This window comes from Diadema antillarum, unplaced genomic scaffold, assembly GCF_040938485.1.
Source record: "Diadema antillarum isolate AM-2024a unplaced genomic scaffold, OU_Dant_1.0 scf00000205, whole genome shotgun sequence".
NCBI lineage: Eukaryota > Metazoa > Echinodermata > Echinoidea > Diadematoida > Diadematidae > Diadema > Diadema antillarum.
In genome coordinates, this window is record NW_027271094.1 from 1810449 (window position 1) to 1826439 (window position 15991).

General features: G+C 39.6%; 1 protein-coding gene across 6 annotated transcripts in view; it reads left to right on the forward strand.

Moving 5' to 3' along the window:
* LOC139724052 (filamin-A-like) overlaps nt 1-15991 on the forward strand; it is a 184252-nt gene that overhangs the window by 144116 nt on the left and 24145 nt on the right. The window lies entirely within an intron of this gene.

Genomic DNA, 15991 nt, shown 5'->3' on the forward strand with positions numbered 1-15991 from the left:
TGGAAGGTGTGATCTGGTCCAATGATGTTCATGTGTCGGAGTGATTGCTTGTATTGATATGTATGTGTGGATGCATGTGTGTGTGTGTGTATATGTGTGTGCATATGTTTGTGTTTGTGTGTGTGTGTATGTTTGTGTGTGTGTGTATGTTTGTGTTTGTGTGTTTGTTTGTGCAGTTTCTATGGATAGCAGATGATGTTGTGCAGATCCAGCTGGTGTTATGTGTCTTGTGGGACTAAATGCAGTCTATCATATTTATGTATATATATATATATATATATATATATATATATATATATATATATATATATATATATATTTGTTTGTTTGTTTGTTTGTTTGTTTGTTTTTGTTTTTTTTTGTCATTCCAAACATGAAAGGTTGACAGCCCATTAGTGGCCCCCGTGCAGTGATAATATGATAGAGTTGAAAATAGATGACTACAGAGGCTTTTAGAATCATTCAGTCTTCATTGTAGGTGTATGCACTGTGGTGTTTTGCTTTCAAACCCAAATGTGTTTGAGCAGAGAGTTGTTTTTTTTTCAATGATGGAAAGATCAAAATTGCTAATTGATGAATGAATGTCACACATTCGCTAAACCGTATGAATTGACATTTTTGCTTAGAAGTTGCCGTAGATAAACTGGCCACGAAGTTGCCAATATCCATGGCATGTTGAGATTGTAATAAAAGGTTTAATGGGATTTTCACTGCATCTTGTCTGCAGGTACAGACTCTGTGATATTCACTTTTCAATCAATCTTATGAACTTGTGGAAGCAACATGTAAGACTTTTCTTACATGTAAGTCTTTTCTCCTTTTTAGCACTCTGAAAAATGTGCTAGGCAACATAGGTCTAAGGAGTACTTGTGTTGTAGGGGATTATAGTAGGTATGGTATCATATATTAGTCTGCAATCTGAACAGCCAACATCCTAATCAGCAAATCATGAGCGAACAATGAAACTGGATTGGACATGTTTTGAAAGCACCTTTTACGACAATTTGCATTCTCCAAATTGCTCAGCCGTCCTACACACCAAAGAGAATTCGTCCATGGGGTCAAAACTATCGGTGACTGGTTCATGACACATGGCATTTTGTTCACATACCTCAACCTGCACAACTTGCATCTATTTCACCTGTGTAGGAGGGGCCATCCATTAGTTTGGAATGAGCCACAAAATGTGAGAAGTCGATGCAGCATAAAACCCTTATGCACTGTACAAACCAATCTGATAAACTGTAAATTTGTTTAAAGCATGCTAAACTGATTACATTGAGGTGGGTTTTTTTGACAACCTTCATGTTTTTCAAATGTTAATATTATACTCACCTTTGTTTGAACTACAAGCTGTTGGAAAGTTAGCGTTTATATCTCAGTTATGACACAAAGTCATCTTCAATTTTCTTGAAAAGAAAAGGAAATCTCATATATTTGAAGGAGCCATTTTCAATGAATATTGACAGAGTGCATAATAGTTTACCTATCATAAGTGTGTTTAAAAGTGCTGCCGTATAGTTTTTGTTTTCATATCCATTTTACTGTGCCCATTTTGCATGAGATACATGGTTAGGCTATAGGGAGGGAATGTTTCTGTGGATGCTTGTGTTTGTACACGTATGTGTGTGTTTGTGTACATAGGAGAGAGAGAGAGAGGATTCATGTGTGTGAATAATATGATATACTGTATCTGTTTGATCCATGGATACATTAAATTGAAGCACAGCTGGAGACAACCTGCCCCACCCCCTTGATTCAATACCTACCCCACCCCCTTCTGTCCTTCTTGCCTTTTTTCAAATGCTCATGTTATATCTCCAGTAGCCCAAACAGTTGTCTTGGGTCTACGTGCCAGAGGCAGCTGTCTGCCAATTGAATCAGGCTTTGTTTACATTGAGGAACGGTAGCTGGAGTCAGTTGCCTGTTCTTTATGGCTCCCCATCTGTAAAGAGCACAGCAATGTCAAACTTAAAGAAACCATCAACAAAGAGTGCAAACTTTGAGTTGAGACTTTCATGTTCTTTGACAGTTTTTTTTTTTGGTTGTAATGTTATAGCAAACAGAGAAGAACTAGCTCAGTCTTCAAATGAGGCAACATCCATATTTCAGTATCTCTGTCTCTGTATTTCAGTAAGACTTTATTCACACTCTACATTTCAGAGCATCATGAGTTAACTCTAAAATCAGATATTTCTTCAGAATAAAAATATTGTGTGAGTAATTATATGCCTTAATGTGTCAGGAAAAAAAACCCCAACAACTTTAAATTGCTTTTTATGTCACATGGACGATTGGTTAGATCAGTGACAATGAGTTTGCTATAAAATATCCTCCTTGATGCATTGCGAGTTATGGTTTTCTGGAGTTTTTTTTTCTTGTTTTGTTATAGACTTAAGTCACTAAACTGCTTTAATAGGCTATTCTTATCTTCTGATTATCTTGATTTGAGGTTATAATTGCATTCACCAAGAAACTACTGAAAAAACCCCCAGAGAAGTTGTTTGATATATCAGTGTGATTATGTTATCTGTATAACTGTCATTTACATTGGATGATAGGTCACATTGAAAATTTTTAGAGATTGCTGATAGAAATTGTCAAGTTTTATCATATTTTAAAATATTACCAGGTAAGTTTTAATCGTTTAGTTTGGGGCTGGTACTTGCCTTGATGCTTTAAAAAAAACCACACACACAAAAAAAAAACCCTCACTTTGACTCGGATCCTCTTCCCATAACAAAAATAAGAGTCATATGAATCATTTTAAAGCTAGAGTATAAACCAGTGCCAGACGGAGCCGGATGGGCTCATGAAGTTTTTTCACGTACATATGTTTTTACACCTGCTGTCGGCATATCCGCATTTAATTGATGTCAGACCTTCCGTAGTACTAGTGCCTTGATCTTTAATGACATTAACTGACTTTCAAGGCATGTAGACTTCACTGATCACAGAGTGAGTGATATCCATCTCATGTACAAGAATTATAGATATGAATTTTTTTACTCGTGTAAGGCTCACATACTGGAAAGTTGTTTCCTGTGCGTTTATCACCAATCAAATCAAACCTTGGAGTGACGTTTCCACATAAAAATGTGATGGGCATATTCTTAAATAGTTCCTTTTGATCAACATTGAATACATTGGGTATAATACAAATTGTGTTATGTATTAATGGTGATTTTAAAGTAAAATTATTGAATATTTGTTTGCTTTTCAATGAAATAGCTTCAAAATGAGGATTTAGCATTGATTGAGCTGTTTTTTTTTTTAAGTTATCCTCTATTTCAATTAGATATGAATCAATTTTAGTGATATATTGATGTTGACAAAGATGCCAACCCTTCTGTTTTCCCCATGACAGTAGGAATATGGGAGGACAAGCTTGATTCATTTCTCTTACACAGGGGAGTTGCAGAGAAACTGGTCCCAGCCCACTAGAATGATGATTGTTTGTGGGCAGCACCAACCCAGAAACCCAGTATTAAAGATTCTCAATCTAGTTCCAGGAAGCTAATTGGCATTAATCCATACTGGGGTGTAGCCGCCAATGAGTGCTCCAATTACTCTCCCTAATTACTGACCCATTTTTGAACACCTCACAGACTGTCTCCCGTTCACATGATAATGCCCTTGCTCTTTCTCCTCCGACTGTGGCTGGCTCGTTAATGGAAGTTGGAACACCAGTGTTTTTCACATCATGGCCAATTTGCAGAGCCCCATTGTCAGTGCCAGGGCTAACACCAAGGCCTCATGAGCGGTAATTAACTTCATTAATCATTGTTCGGCAGGGCAGGGCCACGGTAAACAGGAGAAACGTGTTGCATTTGGCGGACAACATGTTGTGAAGTGACTTGTCGCCCTCACTCTGTGCGCTCGGGCAGAGATGCGGAAGAACAGCAGGTGGAGAGATTGGGGAGAGAGAGGATGGCTGGAGAGAGGTTGATCCGGGAGGGAGGGGGGAGGAATTTCGCCCAGGCGGGCAGACACCAATGGGCGTGAATGTGGGTGCGTGCTGCAGTGAATGTATTCAGCTAGGAGCCTGAAGCAGAGGCATGCAAGCAATGTAGTCAGAGCCATCTGGCAAACTCCATTTAAGGGCATGCAGCCCCTGCATCAAAGCCAGTGGGAAGGTCTCCTCTGTGTCCCGAGCAAGAGAGAGAGGGGGGAAAAAACCCTGTATAATAAGTCCAATCCTCCCAGGAAATGTAACTGCGATTGAATAAAGAGAAGATGTTATTGAGTCAGATAGCGGAGTTCTCCACATCTGTTTGTTTGTTTGTTTCTGCTGCGCGAAGACGAGCGGGTGAATGATTAGAAACAAGAAATTACCCCCGGTCTGATGCAGTTAGGTTCTCGCATGTCCCGGCCAGTTAACTCCTTCTCCCATGTGGCCGTGGGGTTTAAAGGAAGGATGCCAGAAATTAAGCTGGGGTCATGTTCATGATGACAGGTCACTTTAGGTCATTCAATAGTGAGCATTGTATGTCCACCATGTCCAAAGAACCGTGCTACACCTTTTGAGGTCATGCATTCGTCACACTTCTCTGTGTACACATCTGTTTTGTCATCCATTGCAGCATTTTCTGCCACATCAGAGTGATGATACGAACTTTGACATTACAAAATCTATGCTTTTCTCTAATTTCCTTCACTCTTCGTTCCTTGCCTTCCTCTCTCATGTGATGTGAGCTCCTAGATTGTGTCTTGGAAATTCAACATTAACCCATTGAGGATGAGTCCCGAGTATACTCGGCAAGGGTCTATGGAAAATGCGTGCTATAGCAAACTCAGCCTGTCCTCAACGGGTTAAAAAAAAATGCTTCGCCATCCCCCGATCCCCGCATCCTCCCCGCCATCTCTGTCACCATCACCCTGCCTGCTTCCCTGGGGTGGACACCAGTCCTCTTACCGGGGTAACTGCTGTGGTGATGTTGTCACCGTGGTGACATGTGAACCAATCTCTGACACTCTCCTGCTCAGAGGATATCTTTCTTCGGGACTCATTCACATTGTGCCTGTACCAGTGTCAGGTGTTGTATGTGAGAATCCCTATGACATTTTTTTTTTCCCTGCCAGGTCTGTCTCCCAGGCCTTGGGGCATGACCCTCAACATGGTGAATACGAGTTGTTTACCCAGTGTATACTCATACTGGTACAGTTGTACCCTGACATACACTGATGCAAATTGGCGAGATTCAAATCCCAAGATTTTGCATTGTAATGTGATACAAATCTTTATATTTTTGCCTGTGTAGACCTAAAAATCCCACTAAATAGTGCATTCAGCGTCACGATCCAAATCCCAAGAAATCTTGTGAAAATTTCAGAATTTTCACAGTAATTTGCACTACGTACAGCAAGTGTGAATGCTGGAGCAAAAAATCTCATGGTTCTTTGTCCATTCATTCAATATATACATCATGACAATGCACAACCACAAGGGCAAGGTTCACCATTCCAGAAGTTATCAGGCATGTGCAGTTTGGTTGATGATTTTTTTTAATAATCATGATCAACAATTTATGGGATGTTTTTGTCAATCTAAATAGCCGCAAAATATCTTGGTATTTGGATTGCGATCATCGTACCGCTATTTTGTCTGTGTGAAGGCAACTGTCAAGGCATAATTTTCCCGTGCAAGATGTTTCACATTGTGCAGAATCAGTCATTCAAATCATATTTTCACTTAACTTTTTTTAAGTGTAAAATTACCGACATGTAGACCTACATGCATGTATTTTTTTGTGTGTGTTTGTCTAATATTATTTCCAAATGATGATTTAAAGGACAAGTTCACCTTCATAAACATAAGGATTGAGAGAATGTAGCAATATTAGTAGAACACATCATTGAAAGTTTGAGGAAAATCAGACAATCCGTTCAAAAGTTATGAATTTTTGAAGTTTTTGTGCAGTACCCGCTGGATGAGAAGACTACTGCAGTGTATGAATAACTTAGATGTCACATGCGTACAACAATATAAGGAAAATATAAAGAGAATTTCACAAAATTCCATCTATTGAAAAAAGTACACATTCCCCTGACTCGTTACCGACAAATGTTATGGGTAATATTATTCCCCCTGCCTTTAGAAAGAGGCAAATCAAGTGCTCTATTATTATGCGAAAAAAAGTGAAAATATGTTGAATTTTCTTTTACATTTTCTTTATACTGTTGTACGCATATGACTCACAAGCTGTAGTAGTCTCCTCATCCAGCGGTTCCAACACAAAAATTTTAAAAATTCATAACTTTTGCATCGATTGTCCAATTTTCCTCAAACTTTCACTGATGTGTTCTACTAATATTGTTGCATTTTCTCAATCCTTATGTTTATGAAGGTGAACTTGTCCTTTAAGATTACATAGAGAGGTGAAGACAAAAATATAGGGCAAATTTGATAAGGACATGTTTAAAATGTGGCAAATGTCATCTCAAATTCTTTGACTACTGTTTGGGAAATGGAAAAGAGAAAAATGGAGGGTGTGCACCAAGTCATCTATCAGACATTTTTGTTCCATACACTCCGAGCAAAATTTAAACATGATAGGCCAAGAGTCATTATTTTTGATAACGTCATAAGCATGGACCGTATCGAAGAGCAGTCTGCTATAATCAGAAACATTTACAGAATTCCCATAGCAATTCTGCCTTCAATATCCCTCTGGGCCTCTACTGATTAAACATCAGGAACTGTAAACACAGATGCCCTTAAAATTGAATTACTTTCATGACATACAGCTCGTGCCAGCTGGCATAGCATATTTCAGCCAGACAAACCAAGCGCTTGTCAGATTGGCCAATGTCTCCCCATCAAAGGATGCTTCTACCAGTGGAGCCGAAATGAGTGATCTCACCGGCTGATGACAAAATTGTATAATCCATGCTGTATGTTTTCAAGCAGTCTGTTCTGTTGATTTTGAAGCTGCCAAATATTTTTTTTCCTAGTGGAAATCATGAGGTTTTTGTCCAACATAGTGTCTGCCATCATCTGACTTTATGCTTCAGTATTTGATGAGAGCGTTACAAATTATGATATGGCTTTATGAATTTGTGTACTTCTCAAAAGGAAGAACACAACCCTGAAATAAACAAGTTCAATGAATTATTGAGAATGACGTAAAAAGTATGACTTTTGAATGTTATTTCTAAGTGGCACCTTTTTACACCACAGTCCCACGTATAGATAATTGTGATACGATGGGATCGTACAAATTTCATTCAGTGACAATTAGTTTCAAGACAACTGGCAAAGGTATCATAGAAAGGAATGAGGCACCGACGGCAAACTAATGAACGATGAACGGTCATCTGATGGGGGGGGGGGGCATCGTCTTCTTTGTAGTCATGAGCGTATTCATGAGAGATGGAATGATGTGGGAAGGTATGGACAGAGATTAAGAGTTAGAGGAGATGTTGGAGGGGTGAGTGACATAGTGTGGTATATAGCAAGGCAGATGGGAGACTGACAAGAGTGATGGGGTGGAGAAGGTGATGATGAAGAAGAAGAAGAAAAGAAGAAGAATTAGAAAAATAAAGGGAAACAGAGACAGACAAAGAGAAAAATAGATGGTTAGTCTTCAATGTAGGCATGAGAGGGAGGGAGATGTTGTGTGACTCCTTTCACACAAAGCTCTTTTGAAGGTTTGATCGGGGTTGATGCCTAATATTCCAAGCAAGAGCCTTTCAGTGGTGGGAAGGCGGAGGCGGAGGAAGGGGGGCTGAGTGTAGAGGTGTCACTCTCGTCTGGGACTTCATCATTCCATCAACCCATTTGGTGACCTATCTCAAATATTTGGGTCTGCACATTAAAGGGATTGACATTGACCTTTTAAAGTACAATTCAACCATAGATGGAGGTTAAACTACTCAGAGCATTGACAATAGTATTCATCACCCTGGTACGTGGCATCGCCCAATGCCACCCCCATAGTGGAGGCCAAATAATCTCTCTCTGTTTCATGTATCAATGTTTGTGATGACTGCAACCAACATTTCGTACCACTCAGGTTACCATGTATCTTGAAACATGAGGAAGTAACGGGTATGTTTCCCAAGGAGTTCCTAAACCTCTTTCTCTTGTCTGATGCTAGAATGTAACACAAGGAAGGAGGGATGAAATTTGACTTGGCACTAATGATTCTTATAAGCATCTTTCAAAAGAATGAACATTTTCATTGTCTATTTTGTACTTACAATAAAAACAATTAAGTGATATTTGCCAAAGCATTGCCATAGATGTTACCAAAACCTTGTGGCTTTATATTTTACATTTGTAAAATAGAGACACGAATATATTTTAATGTGTAGTCTGTAAATTACCATGATGAATTAATATGTCATTCATTGGCTATGGTATGCTACATAGTGATAAGATCCTATGTGTGTACTACTCTTACTTAATATGGAACACACCTTACCATCCATGATAATTGTGTAGGAAGATGTTTTCTGCACTAAGCTCTGCCATGCCTCTTCATAGTTCTACTGAATCTATGGCACCATTTCCACCCTGTATGGGGGGGGGGGGGGGGGGGGGTGGTTTCATATTAGGCTATGCCTGTCATATCTGTTTGTTTGTGTCCATGGCAACAGCAGTGGTATCCATCCTTGCTCTAGTTTTCATTGGCTGAGAAAGCTTCTGCTTCCTGCAACAAAGCTGCTCTATCCACGCTGTCACATACTGTCCCTAGTTTTCTCTTAAAGGAACTGTATACTGCAAATTCATCTTGACTTGTATTGATGCATAATACCCTCAACATCACTTGCGTAGCCAAAAGGATATCTAAATACTTGTCATATATTTCATGATGATTTTTCTACTATTTTTCTTTAGACTACTTGGATATGCCCACAAAAACCTTCTAGACCAAGATTCTGCCTGTGATATCATCTGTTGATTATTGCTAAAGTACTTTGATTTATAACAAAAGACATTGTAGTGCACCTTTCCCTTGACTGAGCATTGTGTGTACATGTTTCCATGTTTGTAATATGAGTAACAAAGGACACATTACAGGGAAACATGCAAGGTCTAGGGGAGGTTTCATTCCAATGTCTTTTGTTAATCATATTAGTTCTTTAGCAATGACTGACAGATGATATCACCGACAGAATCTTGGTTTGGAAGGTATTTTTGTGAGCAAATCCAGAAGAAAGATGATAGAAATATTATTATGAAATATATGTATGGAACATATCTAGATATTCACTCAGCCACATAAGTGATGATCAGGGTATTGTGAGTCAATACAAGTCAACATGCATTTTGCACTGTGTAGGTCCTTTAATTTTTGACCCACATCCATTTCCAAACACCAATGGACTATGGTGATGACATTCTTGCCTGCGCACATCTGGGTTGTCCGATACCAGAATGTGAAGACGGCAAAGAGATTGGTACAGGGGTATCCTTTCATGGCCATGACATCTAAATGCTTTCCATTATTTGCTGAAGTGTGTTGATGCATCTGGACTTTTCACTTGGCCAATGTCATATCTTTCTTCTTCTTCTCTGGAGTCTGTTTGATTCCTTACACCCTTACCTACCCCCCTCCTCATTCACCCTTTCCATTATGAGATCTATTTCACCCTGACATAAATGAAATTGTAGAAACCAACATGTGGATAAATGATACTCCTATGCCAAGCACTAATGCAGGGTAACCTTGCCGTACAGAGAAGGCCGCCTTGATGCCTTGACTGAAATCACGCTTGATTTAGCGGAGTTAACTTGTTGATCAGATTAGTTTGGGAATGTAACCCTGTCCAATCGGAGGGAAGTTAGCTGTATTCATCGAGAGGCCCAACTGATATCAGAGGTAGATATGAAAATGGTGAAGATTTGTCATTGCATTTTTTTCTACCCTCAATATTTGCTTAGCAATTCAGTGCATTTTTGAATGACTGAAGTTGATCATTCATGTGTTATATAAGGAGATGAATTCAACTTTACAAATTTTAGCAGTTTGTAGAGAAGATTACTGGATGTTTGGCTGTTTTGAAGATATTGAGAAAATTATGAAGTTAGAAGTTTTTAGTTTTGAAGTAGTGGTTTGAATAACATCAACAGCATACGTGCTGTCTGCATTACCTCTTAAAACAGACATTAAGTTATTTATATTCATTAGCTGTATAACCTGTAGAGCAGCTTAGTTGCATATCATATGGGTATTACTGCTTGTTTCTGCATCATTATTTGGATTGTTGATTGCTTATTATGGAATTGTAGAAATTGATATTCCATAAAGTGTAAATTGTAACTTGACAAACCTGAGCCCTGTCTTCCCTACAATCATGCGCCATGCTGCATACATTAAACTTACTATGGAAGTCTCCAGTGTCGTCAGATTAGATGGCAGTTGAATAGTGACTTACCAATGGGTACTATTCTTGTGTTTACAGCTGTGCAAAATATTTCACGGGCGTTTACGACAGCATGTAAGAATAGACAATGTCACTGACTGTTATTCCATCAATCTCAGGGGCTGTGTGTGCTGTGAAAGGAAACATTTAGCTAGAATGCATGAAGGCATGGCGCTGTCTGAATGTGAGTCTCGTCTGGGGGCAAAACATTCATGACAGGGCAACAAATCTTGATCTCTACTCCAGAGATGCCACCCCAGATCATGCAAGAAGCCCCGCCCAGCTCTCTAAGCAACCATTTGTGACCCTGCTTGTGACTTGCCTTTTCAAAGTCCCCCATCCCCACCCCTACCCCCTTACCCCTCCCCTCCTCTCAACTCTGCTCTGCTTCGTGGATGTTTGTGTGTAGAATGTCACGCAGACTTGACTTTGGGTAGTGAGCTGAGACTTTCTCAACTTTGAAAGCAGGCAGGCGTGTTACGGTCAACACCAGCGACCGTGCACACACCTCCCGTTCGTCATTCAACTGCAGTGCCGTGTGCTAGGATTGAAAGGCGGTTTGCTGTCAGGGAGCATTAGTGGAATTCCTAATCCAACTTGTGCAGTTCTTGAATTACCATTCAGGGCAATTACGCCCCCTAGTGGCCAACATGGTGCACTGTGGGTACAGGACTTATTTGGCACTCTCTGGTATGTGCTGTCATAGACTTGGCATTTGAGGGTCATTATAATCAAAAGAAACTCATGGAGAGATAGACAGAGAGAAAGAAAAAAAAAGACGGGGGAAGAGAAGGAATGGAAGGTAGAGAGAATTTAAGGCAGAAAATAGAAATAGAAACAAGTGACGAGAAAGGCAAGGACTGTACTGCTGTATGTGTGTTTGCCTGTATAGGCATGATTTACAAACAGGGCATTGTTTGGGATAGCCTGCCCTCAGATCCCAAACATCGGATGCTTGTTTATGGTTGAGGACTATCCCAGACACACATCAAACTCGGGCACATAAATTGGTCCACACCTCCCCCTATCGTGTTACGTCACTGGACTTTCTGAGCAAGCCGTGATTCAGCGAGCCTCGTTTCACCACTTTTTCTCTCTGCTCGCGATCGCCGCCTTGACTGTCTCCCCACATCCACAGCTGGACTCCGTTTACAAGGGGATTTTTACTCTTCTCTGTCTGATGTGCTTTTGTTGTGGAATTATTAGATAATATATCCTGAATTCACAGTTTGATCATTCCAGGTAAGCAGTCATTTCTGTATTTCTGAAGCCTACATTTTATAACAAGACGATTGGGTCTTAACCACCTCCTGCTATGCTGCTTTTGTTTCTCCACTGTTACGCCATCTGCGTGTCCTTGCAAGCGTGGTGGGGCTGCGTGGCCCCGCTCGGGGAATCCCTTATAAATGTTCATCTTTTGTTTCGGGTTACTCACATGGACGCTGAGGGGTTATAGAAGGACACTCCTTTTGCTCGACTTGTTTTTGTATACAAGGGCTACATACCATCATCCACTCTCTACGTTCCAGGATTGTCCTTGTCCGTACTCCCCCCCCCCCCCCCCCCCCATTTCAAAATCTTTTCAGATATTTGGAATATTCCCTCAAAATTGCTATCCTTTATACTTCATTTTCATTTTCTTGTTTTCATTTTACTTTTTTTTTCATATGGGAGAGAATTTACAAGGTGTTGGTCTCACATTAATATTTAATTTCCCATTCGCAATGAGGGAAAAGACCTCTTACTTGCTTTGGTTACAGACAATTGTGGACAACATTTCAGACTTTTAATTGTGTGCTACATCTGATCTTTATAACCCACCAACATATATCCATCCATCTTCTAATCGCACACTCCAAAGTTGTCTAAAAAATAAGAGACCATATGGAATATTACGATCCTGGCTGTCTCTCAGTGTCTGGCATTTCTGTGTGTGATTATTATAAATGTACAAATTTCATATATCCAATCTAATTCTTGGTATTCTTTGAGGACATAATCTAATTCAAACTGAATTTTCATTTTTCTTTTTCAGTAGAGTGGACTGTACAATGTAATTATTAAATTGGAAATGCATTTAAGTGATACAATGAAAACAAACCTCAAGAAAAATCCCATGTGAAAAGTGAGCAATTTGTTGCTGTTTTGTTAGCAAATTCTTCTATGTACTAATTCAGTGTAGTTACTGAAAGGCCAATTCACAACCCTGTAGTCAGCCATCATTTTTGACTTGATCTTCAGTAGATGCCAAACGATTACAGGATTCTGGAAGCTCGCCAAAGATGTCTATGCCTTAATAAATCAATTTGATAGCTCGCCCCCTCGCCACCCCCCCCCCCCCCCAGCCCCAGCAGGAAAAACCTATGTCATGATATATGTCACCATCAAATGTGTTTCTCATCATTTTTTTCTGACCTTTTTTTCCCGAGAAGTGTATGAAGAGTCAGTTGATATCATGACAGCATGCGGTCTTGTTTAGTGTTAGTATCTTTGAAGTATACTCAAAGTTTCCTGCTTTGGAATATTATCATTGGGAGATTACATGTATTATTGAAGGGTATTTCATTGTTTTTTTTAATGATCTTTGAAGTACACGTAAGTGTGACATAGTTCTTGAGTTCGAACTTATCATGGTCATTAATGTAGAAGTTTAAGTCACTTCCAGCAGCTAATAAATGAGCTTGGAATGTAGAGCTCGTCATCAGTCAGCTCTGCTTTCATTCCATGATCATGTTGATGAAAAGGCTCAAAGGTTTATTATCCCATGTTCCATAAATTCCTCAAGAAACATACTACTGCCATCTTCTGCAATGTACAATCACTCCATCATGGTCTTTTGCAAGAATTTGGGGTGAGGAATCAAAAGACTGTGTTCTTGAGGTTAATAGCCCTCTGTATGAACTCATTCCTTCCGCAATTATCCGCGAACCTTCAATGTCCCCAAACGAGATTCTTTTTGCCTATCCACAAAGAACAGACTAGTTGGTAACTCACCTGTGCAAAAGAAGTTACCTTTCTACAATCAACTAAATATGTCATGGAACAATGCAAAATATTGATGAGAGGTGAGATATGAATAGAGTGTGCATTGGGCTCGCAGCATCTTACTGTATGTTTTCATAATTCTTCAACTCAGTATAATACTCACAAACATGAATTTCGGCCACAAATGCAGACACTCTGTAGTGTTCATTTTTGGGACCTGGTATACCAGGTTCCCTTCTATGAGTTGAGGCTACGGGAACCTGGTATACCGGGTTCCTGGAAGGAGCGGGGTAACAATAATCAATGTCCTAGTATATTATGACTGTTTGTTGAGATTTGACTGTCAGTCTGTGTAGGCATACCCCAGGGTCATCAGACACATGCATGTTATGATTATCTTGTTGTGGTTGGGGACATTACTCTCATTAAAGTGAGAATCCCTATTTGTGACAGTGTGTTTGTTGAAAAAGGAAATATAAGCCTTGCTGTCTGTCATAAGATCTGCCTTCGTCTGCATTCCGCGGATGGACCGAGTGCCGTATTTCTTTGCGCTGAGCAGTGGCCGCGGCTATGTTACCACCGAGTCGGCACGCAGCGTCCCTGACACTGCCCCGGGACTGTGACGTGGTGACTGCCCCCACAGGTGATGACAAGGGGCACCATCTTGTGGCTGGGTGCCTGTATATGTGTGTATGTCCTACCAATGGCCCTGTGCATATTGTTATCTCTTTTTCTCCCTTGAGAAAATGTCACCAAGGAATGCATTTAGCCCTCTAGTGACTTAAATTGTGATATTATCATGCATTCAGTCTCATAACTCTGCCCATATATCTACATTTGGGACAGATGCACACAGCATTTTCTGTCATACAAGCATTTGTTGATACAGTTTGCCATACCTAAGCAGTATTTCTTTCATTTCGGTACTATCATGCCCATATTTTACCAAAATATTGATAAAAGTAAGTAGATGAGTAGTAATCAAGCAGCCAATCAAGCAGCAATCAACTAAATCATTGATAGATAGAACAGTTATTTCATTAAAACAATGAAAAATAATCATATAGAGTTAGTCATCAATTTTCAAGTGGTGTGATATTCAAGATGAGAGAAAAAATAATGTAAAATGTATGCAATGTGACATCATATCCATTAGATTATACTTTCTGTATTCTAGTAATGACATGTTAGTACTTTGACTGGCTTGCATTTTAGATTTTAGTTTTTAACCCGTTGAGGACAAGTCCCGAGTATAATCAGGCAAGCGTCTACACGAAATGAGTGTTGTAGCAAAATCAAACCATCCTTAACGGGTAAAAAAAGACCTATCTTTACAATACCATATCTTTCCTCCAGTTTGCAAGCAGAAGAAAGTATGTATATGACAAACAGGCATTGTAGATATCTATGCAAATTAGATCTTTTTGCTGTTTGGGGTTATGATAGAATTAGAAATCAGAAAACCTTTGGTATTAGTCACGTACATCTTTTTTGTGAGCCTATTTGATCCCGAAGCAAAGAAGGAAAAAGTTGCTTGTGACTGTCTTGCTTTGTTGTTGTATTTATATCATGGTGCTTTTAACATTCTACATGAAAAGTGCCGATTTCTATTAAATTTTATTTACTTTGTAAGTAATAGAATATCGGGCATGAGAGGAAAATTGGTATTTATCTGCATTTTCTACATCTGTCATTAAGTGCTAGAATATGTGTACCAGAGGAATCTCCAGTCAAACCATTTGTGTAAGGTGTCTTTCCCCTTAACCCCAAACCTTAAAGTTTATACATGTACCGTGCTGATGAGGAATGATACCGGTAGACTAGAGCATGAAATGAATTAGGAGCTGCTCACTTGGTGTATCAGTGACAGGCAAGTCGGAGCCTGGGGCTCCCCCTCTCCCTCATCTCAGAGCCAGGTCATCTCTGGCTTTTGACTGCTACGTCAGTTGCTTCGATTCTCGGGGGCCGCCCGCAAAACGATTGCCCCAGACAAATGTCAGGGACCCTTCAGGTGAAAAACAACAGATGGGTCATGAGGCTGTGCAGGAGTTGGGGGCTTGTTCCAACTTCTCCATGGTGGTATCTAAACTACCACCTCCTCCCTCTCATCCTCTTCCTCCTCCTCGAGCGGTATAATCACTGATTAGATGATATAACTGTTGGAATTAAAGATATTTTGACTCTCAATAAAATTATAGTCTGTATTAAGAGTTTTGTAGGGATGATTTTTCCATCAGTACTGGTAAGTGACAAAGGATTTGTATTCCAATAAAAAAGAATGAGGCTAAACTTCTAGGTTCAATTTTCGTCAGTTCCTTGCAATTACTTACGCTTTCATGTGCCGATGCTGCTCATTTCCTGCCTCATCTTAGCGTAAATATCTTTAATGCAACTTCACTGTTTGCAAGTGCCAGGGTTTCATGAAAAATAAAATTGTTAATGTTTTTATGTGAAACTTGTGGAAATTTGTCCATTGACTCACATTATACTTTGTGTCCATCATACAAAAAATTCAGACAGTTCTGATTCTTTTTGCCTTTCCAAGAAGCATCTTGTGTGCACACTTGGCTTCATATTTGGTTAAGCAGTGAATAATGAATGAGGTGACTATGGAATGCAGTGGTAGCCTATTGTC